The sequence below is a fragment of the Pipistrellus kuhlii genome, unplaced genomic scaffold (genome assembly GCF_014108245.1).
Source record: "Pipistrellus kuhlii isolate mPipKuh1 unplaced genomic scaffold, mPipKuh1.p scaffold_m20_p_2, whole genome shotgun sequence".
NCBI classification, from domain to species: domain Eukaryota; kingdom Metazoa; phylum Chordata; class Mammalia; order Chiroptera; family Vespertilionidae; genus Pipistrellus; species Pipistrellus kuhlii.
The window spans coordinates 102,813,650-102,824,869 of record NW_023425515.1 but is presented as its reverse complement, the minus strand read 5'-3'; the positions used below and the strand labels follow the sequence as shown (position 1 = coordinate 102,824,869).

General features: G+C 42.2%; 1 non-coding gene across 1 annotated transcript; it reads right to left on the bottom strand.

The window, feature by feature from the left end:
* Positions 1-10,767: 10,767 nt before the first annotated feature.
* LOC118725031 lies at positions 10,768-10,873 on the bottom strand. Its single transcript, XR_004989795.1, has one exon. It is a non-coding gene; the product is annotated as a U6 spliceosomal RNA (small nuclear RNA).
* Between the last annotated feature and the right edge of the window lie 347 nt (positions 10,874-11,220).

Below are 11,220 nucleotides of genomic sequence, written 5' to 3'. Positions count from 1 at the left end.
AAAATCCTCCCTTAATGCTAGTAAGGGATTTTTAAAAATGATTTTTTATTTTTCACTTATAGTTGACATGCAATACTATGTTAGATTCAGATGTACAGCATGGCATTTAGACATTTATTTAACTTATGAAGTGATCACCCTGATAAATCTAGTACTGATTTGGCATCATACAAAGTTATTACAATATTATTGACTAGATTCCCTATGCTGAACTTTACATCCCTGTGACTATTTTTGTAACTGCTAATTTGTACTTAATCCCTTCACTTTTTTTTTTTTTCATTCATCTCAGCAGGGGCTGTTAAAATGTAACCCCTCAGAAGTTCTGTGTGGCATCAGAGCCAATTACAGAGAACTGATCTCCAATAGAACTAACTGTGTGTTAAGTATTTCTTTAATTCTATCAACAACTCATGTGGTGTTTGTTTGTTTGTTTGTTTGTTTAATTACTAGAGGTCTGGTGCACGATATTCATGCACTGCGGGGAGGGGGGCCAGATCTCTCAGCCCAGCCTGTAATCTCTTGCTGTCCAGGAGCCCTCAGGTGATGTCCAACTGATAGCTTAGGCCCACTCCCTGGAGGGAGCATACCTAAACTGTCAGTCGGACATCCTTAGCACTGCCACGGAGGCTGTGTTCACCAGCCGTGAGCCTGGCTCTGGCTGAGCAGTGCTCTCCCTGTGGGAGCGCACTGACCACCAGGGGGAAGCTCCTGTGTAAAGCATCTGCCCCTTTGTGGTCAGTGCACATCATAGCAACCTATCATTCTGCTATTGTGTCCAAACCAGCTCTCCAACATCCCCTGAGGAGTCACAGATTGTGAGAGGGTGCAGGCCAGGCTGAGGGATCCAACCAATGCATGATAGAGGCTGGGGAGAAACGCAGAAGGTTGGCCAGCTGGGGAGGGGCCACCGGAAGGCTCCAGGGCTGTCTGGCCCGTCTCACTCAGTCCTGATTGGCCAGACCCCAGCAGCAGCAAGCTAACCTACCAGTCAGAGCATCTGCCCCCTAATGGTCAGTGCACATCATAGTAAGCAGTTGAGTGGCCTTAGCATATCATTAGCATATTACGCTTTGATTGCCATTTTATTGTTCCTATTTTTCTCTTTGTCTTTAACCTTGGACTTTTAATTATTTTATTCTTCAGTTTATATTGTTCATTAGATTCTTTGTTTATTTCCCTTTTTTAGATTCAGTTGTTGATAGATATGTATTCATTGCCATTTTATTGTTCCTATTTTTCTCTTTGTCTTTAACCTTGGACTTTTAATTATGATATGTCTTAGTGTGGGTCTATAGGTTTCTCTTGTTTGGGACTCTGAACTTGTAAATATATTTCTTTTATCAGGTGGGGGAAGTTTTCTGTCACTATTTTATTTTTTTCAAATAGGTTTTCAATTTGTTGCTCCCTCTCTTCTTCCAGCACCCCCATGATGCGAATGTTGGTACAACATTTGAAGTTGTCCCAGAGGTTCCTTACACTACCTTCATATTTTTAAATTCTTTTTTTTTCCCTCTCTTCTGATTGGGTGTTTTTTGCTTCCTCATATTCCCAAATCGTTGATTTGATTCCCAGCAATCTATACTGTATTGTAGATTTCCTGTAAATTATTCTTCATTTTTGACTGGTCCTTTTTTATGTCATTGGTGTTCTCTCATTCAGTTCCTTGAAGTTATTTCTCAGTTCCTTTAAGTTCTCATTAAGTTCCCAGAGCATCCTTATTATCATACAACTGTTTTGAACTTTGTAACTGGTAGTTTTCTTTCTTCCATTTTATTTAGTTCTTTTTCTGGAGATTTCTTCTGCGTAATTTGTTTTGTTTTGTTTTGTTTTCATTTATGACATGCTTCATTGTCTCTGTATTTTGTCTTATTCCCTGTGTTTATTTCTGTGTATTAGGTAGAGTTTCTATGTCCCCTGGAATTGGTAGAGTGCCATGTGTAGTAGGTGTCCTGTAGGGCCCAGTGGCTCAGCCTCCATAGTCACCTGAGCTGGGCACTCTAGATGTGCCCTTTGTGGGCTGTATGCACTGTCCTGTTGTAGTTGAGCCTTGATTGCTGTTTGTGTCAGTAAGAGGGATTGACCCCCAGGCCAATTAGCTATGTGGACTGGCTGCATCTACAGTGGAAGAGCTGCTGTGCAGGAGATGCCCCTATGCAGCAGGACTTTGTTTCATAGGGGCCTTGGTGCTCACAGATCCATATTTGAGTCCATCAGTTGTAATCTAGTGTGGTCCAAAGCTGACCGCCAGGTGCACTGGCTGAGGGATCCAACCAATGCATGATATGAGCTACAGAGCCATCCACTTGTAGTACTTCAATTCAGCCAAATTTCTGAATGATGATTGTTCTGTAGTTTAGTTAAAATTATGTAGGAAGAGGCGAGTACTGCATTTACCTATGCCACCATCTTCCATGTGGTTCTTATTTAATGTCAAATAAAAGTGTCAAATGAACTAAAAATTGGTCTTGAGGCTTTGGCTATATATAAATGATAAATATTTGCTCCTAGGTCTTAGAGTTTGCAAACTGAGAACACAGTGTGGGGGGGCGGGGAGGGATGTACTAAAGAAAAAAAGTTTAGGGAGTATATTCTTGAGGATTATAAATTCTGCATTCTTAGCCCAAATAGGTCCAGAACAATTATCAGTCAGATGTCAGTCAGTCTGGATGATGGATGCCACATGATCCAAAAGATGGGTGCCAATGTTATTAGACTAAAGGGGTCTATTTTCCTAAATGTATCAAAGCCCAATAAGACAAGAAGATGAGTTTGTGGCAAATAAAGTAAGGGTTTATTTTCAGGACTGGCCCATGCTGAGAGACAAGTGAGCTAATGTACAAAGACCTGATTTTCTGACTTCCAAGGGATGGGTTACAGAGAAGAAAAATCATTAATCATGGTGATCAGGGAGTTAATGTTGTGGTCTCTACTGATAGGTCTTGTTAGGGTAGGGGTAGTTGATCAGTACATCTGGTCCTCATGACAGTCATGGGGCTGCTTCATCTGGTGTCCCTGATTTTCTAGGCCTGGAGCTGAAACAAACTGAGGCCAAGATGTTATCTTCAGTTTGACTGTAACTCAGTCTCTGAAAACAGCAGACCCGAAGCTTTGTTCCTAAAATTGTCTAATGTTGACCAGGGTCTCATTGTCCTCATGGCTTAGTTATTAAGGGAGTGGTCCTGCAGGAGAGGGAGGCAGGTGAGTCAGGTGCTGGTTAAGGCCTGTTTAAATCCAAAGGAAAGAAAGAAGGAAAGGTTACATTAAAGAATGAAGTTTTGCCAAAACCGGTTTGGCTCAATGGATAGAGTGTCGGCTTGGGGACTGAAGGGTCCCAGGTACGATTCCGGTCAAGGGCATGTACCTTGGTTGTGGGCATATCCCCAGTAGGGGATGTGCAAGAGGCAGCTGATCAATGACTCTCTCTCATCAATGTTTCTAACTCTCTATCTCTCTCCCTTCCTCTGTACAAAATCAATAAAGAATGAAGTTTCTATGCAGTTACACTAGGAGGTCTGGTCACTTCCAGTGGTTTGGATAATGGATGTCAGGTGGATGTACATGAGTCCGTCAGAGGCTACTTAAAAGGTTTCTAGATATATATCCAGGTAGTGACCAGGAGTGGAAACTTCAAAAAAGTTTAAGTTCTCAGGCTAATTAGAACAAAAATTGAGTCTTTCCTCCTGCCTTAGCCTTCATATTATTAATAATTTCTGCAACTTGGTTAAAATTACTCCCTATCTTTATTCTTTCTTCAACAGAAAAAAAATAATTACATTGTCATATACAATTATACATATGCAGTAGTAATAACAACTACTTGAATAGAAAAGGATGAGTCCAATAAGATGTGATATGAAATCATAGATGACCCACATGCAAAAAGGATGGTTTACAAGTGGGAGAGCATACTCTGAGGGAGAGAAAGGCCAGTACCCTCTCCACACCCCATTCACCATCTTAAAGTATAACCAAGTAAAGGAGTGTGTGTGTGTGTGTGTGTGTGTGTGTGTTTTATTTATTTCCCCTCTTTTTGATCAAGTGGAAATAATATATCAAAGATCTGAAAGTGATCAATTCAGTCTTCACAAGCATTATCCCTGTTGTTCTTCCTTAAATCTCAGAGATTGCCCTCATCAGCATGACCTACTCCCAGTACCTGAAGTTGGAGTGTCGCTCCTTGTCTATCCTGCTCCAACATCACTGCCCAGAGCTCCCTCTGCAGTGAGAACTATTCCTAGTCTGGGAGGCTGTTACCCTGACTGAAAACTTGAAGTTTTTCCTGCATTGTTTCTTTTTCAGCATACACAGTTTTAGAGATGTGAACTTAGCCATACTAAATTTACATCATTCTCACCAAGTTTTTCTTTATAAATTCAAGCTCCCAAGTAGGTGTATAATTAGATTTGCAACTCAGTTCTAAAGCTTTACAGCCAGCAAGTCTTTCAGATAATCTTCTAAGAGCCAGGCTCACAGAAACACCCCTTAACACCACCCAGGTGCTGGCCACTTTCTGGAAGCACTTCTTCATCAACTACAGAAATGTGTCCTCACGGCCTCTTCTCTTAAAGTTAAATTATATGAATCCACAGTGAATTTGCAATATTCGGGGGTTTTGTTTTTATTTTTTTACTTAACACTATTTCATGTAACTTTTCCATGCATCTAGAGAGTTGTTGAATTTATTATGTTAATGTTGCATAATACTCTCTGATGTAGACCACCAAACTCTATGCTCTATTGCCCTTTACATATATAACTTGTTCCTGGGGATTTTTTCTATTATAAATTGCATTTCAAGAAACAACTTTATCATATATTATTTCTTTGATATCATTTATTTAAGCTAAATCTCCAAGTCAAGAAGACTGGCTCAGTATAATATATTTCATTCATATATTTCCAGGATAAAAATGGAGCTGATGGGACCTTATTTTAAAGTAAATGACTACAGATATACTTAAATTATCAATCTTATAGATTAATAAAGTATTAGAACCATTAATTCCAAAATTCTAAGTGAGAAAATCAAGTGAGATATACTTTTTTACAAAATATAGATACATTAAAAAAGATAACCTCAACAAAAAAAAATAAAATTGAGTTAAAATCTGATACACTGTAAATGAACTTAAAATTAGAGATAAAAAAGTGGCTTCCTACATTCTGAAATCTAAGCAAGCAAAATTTATTAATGCAAATTTTTGTCACCAGTTCAAATGAGCCTAGAGACCTGAGTCCCTAGTGTGTGCTTTTTAGGGAAGGCATTCAGGAAGCGGCCAGCACGAAGTAGTTTCCTGGAAATAGGAGAGGTGCACAGGCCAGGAAGGGGCGGCCATGGGAAGTGGAAGAGAGAATGTGGGAAGCAGAGCTTAGTTGGTTTAGACATGGAAAGGAAAAAGCCAAAGTGAGCTTAAAGCAAACCAATTGTGATAATATCTATCTCATAACTAATAAATGCAAAGGACTCAGTGAGTACTGCTCATTAGAGGTCTCTTCCTAAGTGAAGAGGCATTATGGCAGGGCAGAGCAGTTGTGGAGTGACCTGTCCAAAAAGATGCTGTGCTGGCATCCCTAGGCTTCAGTCAGGCCAGCAGGACATGGACGACACCCAACCCAGGACCAGGTGAAGAGGTTTCATGAGAGGTCAGTTACAACACGTGGCCAGTGGAGAGCCACACTGCAGCTCCAGCCTGGCTGTTCCCACTCTGGAGCCACCCGCTCCAGTTTTTAAATTGAACCCACCCAGCCCGATCCCAGACCCAGTTTGTTGTTTAAGTTGGACTCAGTCCAACTCTGGCTGGCAACCACCAGCAAGCAGTTCCCAATGTGGAAATTGGGGATTGAGGAGAGGACTGACCCAGCAGACCCCAAAGAATGGGGACTGTGGACTGAACTACTGAGAAGAAAGGTATAAGTCAGCTTTCAAACCTAAGAAATTTGCCTAAGTAATAGCTTGTATCACAAGGTCTACAGTTATTTATATGAAGTTTTAAAGCACTTCCTGGCAATCTTTAACACCCATTTGAAATGAGACCAAACGAAAAAAATCTCAGTAGCTACATTATAAATTATGTAAAATGAAGATGGGATCACTGGCAAGAATGTCCACTGCTCATTGAGCATTTATTTAGCAATGGGCCGATTGATGTTCAGATATTAATCTTTTGATCCCTAGCACAATGTCAGGATTAAACACTTGTACTATCCCGACATTTAGGTGAGAAGATGAAGACTCGGGGAGGTTAAATTGAACCTCTTGCCCAAGGAAGGGTCAGGCTGGATGGGCCTGCATGTGTCAGGGCCCAGAGCCTGGCACATGCACAGTATTCTCTCCAGAATCTTTTGGCTTAGTGAAGAGACTGGATTCAGGATGTAGCTACTGTCCCCCTGGTTGTTCGGAATCTGTTGGCCCACTTGGCCTGGGAGGCTTGACACATATGGGCTTCCTACTGAGTCTGGCCAGAAGGGAGAACCCTGAGGAGGTGGGTAGGCATCCATTCCTCCAGCTCTCTCCAGCAGTCCCTGACACCACGGGTATCCTTCTGCTCAAGGCCACAGCCTTAAGGCTGCGCTCTCCACAGCGCCCTCTGGTACCAGGCTGTGGTAACTACAGACTCCCCTGCCTCTCGCTGTTTTCCTTAGACCAGGTTCTTTCTCTCTTTGTAAATAGTCCCTTCATAAATCACCAACCTGAGTGTGCCTTTTGTTTCCTGCCAGGAGCCTCACTGGTGCACCAATCTCACTCCTGAATTGTGTGAACTATCAAGTTCTCTGGGCTTAATCTTTACCTGTCAAGCAGGGATCAATTCCCCCTGTGACTAGAAGAAAATCACAGGTGGAAAGGCATATTGGAAAACATAAATAATGTGAGCCAGCAAGATAATGCTGAGAGGGACAGAATGAGTATTTAATACATAATTTGAATTAGAACATCCTTTGTGAGAAAACTGAGCCTCTGAGATGCTGAATGTTTCTATTCTGAAAAACCTGGTAAAAACAAACTAGAGAAAAGAATATTGTAGAAGAGAAGGAGAGGAAAGGAGAACTTTGTTTTGCTTTTGCTTTTGATGGTAGCAATGGTGTATTTAAAAGCCCCATTTACTTTGGAGTCTGTGATAAAGGTACACATAAAACAAACATGAGAAAGCAGAAGCTGGTTTCATCCAAAGGGTGAAGCAAAGGCCGCGGCTGCAGCGTGTCCCTGTGTGTCCCCCTTTGGCAAGTGTGTGCCAGAGGATGCCTGGCCTCCTGGGATAGAACTCAACCATGGCAGTTTCCTTTGAGATCTTCAAGCTGGGAAGGGGCACTTGATCTTTCTCTCTCTCTCTCTCTCTCTCTCTCTCTCTCTCTCTCTCTCTCTCTCTCTCTCTCTCTCTCTCTCTCCTTTTAAAAGCCACGAATCCAGGCATGACACCCCTGGGTGCAGGCACAGGAATGGGAAATGTGCCTATCAAGCCAAACTCCCTCGTTTGAAACACCTTGCTCAGTGGACAGCTGTCTCAGCTCCTCCCCCATGCCCGTCAGCAGGGGCTTTTGAAGTTTCCCGTCTGTAGAATGAGAATAGCTACACCATCATTCCCTCCCAATAAACTAATTGGAATACCGCCAACAACTATCTTCGCAGAGAATTGATGCTGAGCAATTCTGAATATGAGTTAGCTGATATGGTTTACTAACATGCCTCCTTTCCCAGAAGTATGCTGGGCAGCTCAAACCGCCAACCTTTCACTCCATAAATATTCAACTCATGAAGATGAAGTTGTGTTCAAACAACTGATACATTGAAGGATGTCTTACTATTTTCTAACCAAATAAAAAATTCTAAATTAACCTTAAAAATTGCTTTTAAAAAGTCTTTCGTACTAGTAAGTTTTAAACAAAAAGGCTTTCCATTTCATTTAAGAATTATATGCAAATTACAGAACAAAACTTTATAGCCCTTCAAACGGTTTTTCTTTATTTATATACTAGAGGCCTGGTGCACAAAATTTGTGCACTGAGGGCTTGGGTCCTTCAGCCCTGCCTGTGCCCTCTCGCAGTCTGAGCCCCTTGGGGGATGTCCCACTGATGGACATCCTTAGTGCTGCTGCAGATGTGGGAGAGGCTTCTGCCACCACCACTGCACTCATCAGCCATGAGTCTGGTTTCTGATTGAGTGGTGCTCCCCCTGTGGGAGTGAACTGACCACCAGCGGGCATCTCCTTCATTAAGTGTCTGCCCCCTGGTGGTCAGTGCACATCATAGCAAACAGTCATTCTGCCATTCACTCAATTTGCATATTAGCCTTTTATTATATAGAATTTTGTCTAGCAACTTAACAATTCAAGGTGATTTCTATACACTAGGACGTTTGGACAGCTTTTTAACTATGTTTTGTATGTGCAACTGTCCTGTTTTCTTGGAGAAATGTTGTGACTGAGCGTGATTAGTTCTGTCCCATGGAGGATATTTTCCCATCTCATTTTTGTTCATTAAAAATTTAAGTGGAGATGAATTTCTGATGAATAACCAGCTCAGGATAGGAGTACTATAGTGAGCACAGCAGACCCTACCTATTTGGTTACTAGTATACCCATTCTTCCCTCTGCCTGCCTCACAAAATTCTGAGTTTATTGGGGGCAGTAATTTACTCAGTTAAAATACTCAGCTTCCCAGGTTACCTGCTGTTAGGATGGTTATGTGACTTGCTCTAGTCATGAAATTATGTGGAAGTTGGCTAATGGGGCTTCCAAAAGAGCTGCTGAGATGGGCCCCCCTCTCTCTGACTGTCCATCGTGCCTGGGTGGTGACTGCTGCATTGTATTTGCACATGGACATTGAGCACTTAAGCCGTGCTGGTCATACCTTGGATTGCCCTCCCCCGTCAGGCTTCCTGTTACCTGGGAGTGTTAAAAAAGATATAAGAGATATGCATAATCCATGGACACAGACAATAGGGTGCTGAAGGCCTGGGGCGGGAGGTGAGGGGGCGGGCTGGAGGGGGCCAATGGAGGGAAGGGGGGACATATGTGATACTTTCAACAATAAAGAATTATTAAAAAAAAAAAAAAGATATAACAGTCCCCAAATGGAGTAACTTATGCAAAACTCATATCATCAAACCAAGACTTACTTGTAACCTAATTGCCCTTTTCATCCCCCTAGAGGAAGGTGACCTTGCCTGGAACAATGTCCCTCCCCCTTCTGCCTATGCATTTTGAACAGCTCCTCAGAGCACTTTTATCTGTGCTAGAAGGGACACTGCACCACTCATGAATCACTGAATAAATCCAATTTGATCTTTAAATTTACATTGAATTTTGTTTTTACAGAGTTGATGCCAGTGACAGACTCCAAAGTGCACTTCTAATGGCTTTGGGGACAATGAGAAGCACAGGTGTGCTACCCCACAACCCTTTGAGTTCAGTCTTTCTTGCTATTTCTGAGGGTCTTGGGCCTCTCAGATCTGAGCTTTACTCTATGCATTGAGCACCTGATCTAATTGGCTTTCCAGTCAGTTGCCTATTTGAATGAAAACCCCAGATGTTGATACCCACATCAAATTGGCCTGAAGGTCAATTCCTCCCAGGGATATCTTCTGCGGAGGAGTGTCCTCTGGCTCCTTGTGTTCCAAAACTTTTACTTCATTCTTGCGATCTTCCAGTCTGTTTTTAGGACTCTGTATAATATTTTTTTATGTCAGACAATATATTCTTTATTTCAAGTTGATCCCTTTTCATATCCTCATAGGTCTCATTTATTTTATTGGCCTTTTCTAGGAAATTCTTGAAAAACCTTATAAGCGTGGTTTTGAACTCTATATTCAGTCACTTTTTGTCCTCCATTTCTTTCCTTTGTGATCTATTTCCTTGTCTTGGCATTTTTGCAGCTTTCCTGAGTTGGTAGCCTTAAAAGTCTCTGTGTTCAGCTTGGATGGGGTGGAGTTTCAGGGTGGAGCCTACAGCCTTGGCTTCCGTCAGCCACGCCCTATGAGGCTCCTGAGTCTCCGTATTCCTCAGGGTCCTTCAGTAATCGTTGCAAGCACCTCTGAGAGAAAGGTGCCCTCGAGTTTCGCCTGCTACCAAACAGTCTAGACTCTCCCCCAATGAGCCCGAAACTGCGATTCAGTTCAGTTGGAAGTGGGGTTGGAAGTGGGGTTCAGAGCAGTCTGGAGCTTTTGTCTCCTTCCCGTTAGGGCAATTGGGTGGCACAGTCAACAGTCCGTCCTCTGTGAGCAACGTGCGCACCTCCGGGATTTCTGTTCACCGCTCCCCTGGGTTTCCGCCTTACAGCCCAGGCTCCCTCTGTATAAGAGTGGGTTCCTAGGGTCTGGCCTAGAACTGGGGTTCAGTGCTGTTGGATCTGGGGATCAGCACAGTCCAGAGCCTTTATCTCCTTCCCACTAGAGAACGCCAGCCAGGCACTCAGCCACCCCTCCTCTCCGGCTTCTTTCTCTCTGCATGCAATGTGTCTCCATACCTTAGGCTTTTACAACTCCGCTGATTTCCCTTCTACAATTTCTCATTGTAGAATTTCCAGTCAATCAACTTTCCTGTAGTTCTGAGTAATGTCCATTTTGTATTTTAGTTGTATTTTATTGAAATTGTTGTGTGAGGCTGCATTTAGGTGTTACCTATCCTGCCATCTTGGATTCTCCTGAAAACATCTTTATACCATATTTTCACAAACTGTTCTAAGACAGCAAACTGCTCAATTGTTTATCTATGGCTTTAAAATAAACTACTGGTAATTCTAAAAAAAATAAAGAAAGAAAGAAAAATAAATAAAATTATAGAATGCTGCACAAATTTGTGTGCCATCCTTGCTGAGGGACCATGCTAATCTTCTCTTATCATTCCAATTTTAGTACATATACTGCTGAAGCCAGTGCCTGAATCACTTTTTTTTTAAATAAATCTTTATTGTTCAGATTATTACAAATGTGATCCTCTTCCCCCCCTCAATTGCTCCCCTTCACCAGGTTCCCACCCCACCCTCTGTCCTTTCCCCATCCCCCGTTGTCCTCATCCATAGGTGCACAGTTTTTGTTCAGTCTCTTCCCGCACCCCCACTCCCCTTTTCCCTGAGAATCGTCAGTCCACTCCCCTTCCATACCTGATTCTATTATATTCACCAGTTAATATTATTCATCAGATTTTTAAATTCCCTTGGTTTTTAGATTCACTTGTTGATAGCTACGTATTTGTTGATCATAATTTTTATCTTTACCTTCTTCCT